This window comes from Galeopterus variegatus, unplaced genomic scaffold, assembly GCF_000696425.1.
Source record: "Galeopterus variegatus unplaced genomic scaffold, G_variegatus-3.0.2 Scaffold10101, whole genome shotgun sequence".
Taxonomy (NCBI): domain Eukaryota; kingdom Metazoa; phylum Chordata; class Mammalia; order Dermoptera; family Cynocephalidae; genus Galeopterus; species Galeopterus variegatus.
Window position 1 is genome coordinate 1,024 of NW_007736212.1, and position 1,949 is coordinate 2,972.

Genomic DNA, 1,949 nt, shown 5'->3' on the forward strand with positions numbered 1-1,949 from the left:
TGTTGGGAGGGAGGGGGAGAGGGACAAGAGAGGGAGGTCTCGGTAATAGGCCACAGTAATCAACCACATTGTATATTGACAAAATAAAATTAAATTAAAAGAAAAAACTGGAATGAATAGATTTTGTATTGTTCTGGTTGATGAAAGAAATATTCATTCTTAGAAGGGAAAACCACAAATTGTTGAATAAGCGTCAGGACGAAGACAATTTTTAATCCAAGGGACACATACAGACAAGAAAAGGATTCAACAAAGGGACAAGGAGTTCTCTTTGAGGGATTGTTATTGTCTGGTTGATCCATGGTATATTACAGAAGGTTGAAAGGACGCTGAGAGATCCATATAAATCCATCATCTGAGCCCAATCCTTCAATGAAAAAATCACATGAAGCCCAGTGGCTGACCGAAGGCCTGTCAGGTAGTAAGCAGCAGAGCCAGGAATTGAATCCAGATGAATTCCTTCCTGACCATGCTGCCTACCCATCAGGAGCCTTTGTGGATACCAGCTGCCCTGCTCAGGTATGATATGATTGAACTTAAGAGTAATGTATATATCATTTCTGTTTGCATTTTATTAGCAAAAGGAAGCTGCATATCAGTAAGACAGGATGTATAATCCTCTTACTGGGAGGGTAGTGAGTAATTCTAAACAGTAATACAATCTGTGCCACCTCTTCTCTCTGTCCCTCAGCCTAGCAGTGGTAGCAGCTGCTGATAATCTCTGTTCAGCTTTTTTACCCACTGAGTAACCAATTCCCTGTATTGTCATCTCTCTGTATAAAAATTCAAGCGTTTTCTGATTTTTAATTAAGCCAACAACCTCTGCCACATCAACATTTGAACACTTTTTGTTTAAGGATGTGCTAGGCAAGGAAAATAATGTCTGCTGTGGATTTTTTTTTTTAAGTAGTATATATAGCCTCCTTTCTGTCTGTCAGAAACCATCAGTTTTATCTCAGAGGTAAGCCAAGGTGGGTGCATAAAAGTGCATACAGGAGCTATGAAGGGAGATGCAGTCTGATGTAATGTGCTTCTTTCTGAGGGTCGGCTGCTGGCAGTACGACCTGCTCTCTGTGCTCCACAGGGCTCCCCAGCCCACCCAGGTGGATAAAGCCACAGACTGGGATACAAGGCCAAGCAAGATTATGTCATATACAGGATTTGTGTGCGCTGTCGTGGGCACAAATAACCAGTTCCTGAGGATGAAATCAATGTCACCTAAGGGTACAACCTATGGCAAGCCTGTCCATCACGGTGTCAACCAGCTAATGTTTGCCTGATGCCTTCAGTCTGTGGCCGAGGAGTGAGCTGGATGCCACAGTGGGGCTCTGAGAGTCCTGGATTCCTAGTGGGTTGGTGAAGATTTCACATACAAATTCTTTGAGGTTTTCCTCATTGATCCATCCCATAAATCTATCAGAAGAAATCCTGACACCTAGTGGATCACCAAACCAGTCCATAAGCACAGAGAGATGTGTGGACTGACCTCTGCAGGCCCTAAGAGTTGTAGCTTTGGAAAGGGCCACAAATCCCACCATACTGTTAGTGGTTCTCACTGTGCAGCTTGGAGAAGGCACAATATTCTCCAGCTCTACCGTTAATACTCATATAAGTAAGGTTTGTAAAATTCATACCTGATAAGCAATTTAGGACAGTCAAAAAAAAATGAAAAATAAACAAAAAGTAGTGTACACAAAAATACCTGTGAGTAATAATCATAATGATGATCATTGTGATTATTTTTCTTATTTTATAATATAATTTTTAGAACTAACTTTTATAATTTTAATAATTTTAGGACATAATTTTATATTTAATTTTAATAATTTTGTAGCTAAATTTTCATAATACAATTTTTATACTACTTTTTAAAAAGTAATATATGTAAAAATACCATGTGAGTAGTAACCATGGTGATGATCTTCTCATTTCAGTTGGGATTTGGTTCC

General features: G+C 39.5%; 1 pseudogene; it reads left to right on the forward strand.

Annotated features, from left to right (window-relative positions):
• The first annotated feature begins 372 nt into the window (after positions 1 to 372).
• LOC103609797 lies at positions 373 to 1,601 on the forward strand (annotated as a pseudogene).
• The last annotated feature ends 348 nt before the right edge of the window (positions 1,602 to 1,949 follow it).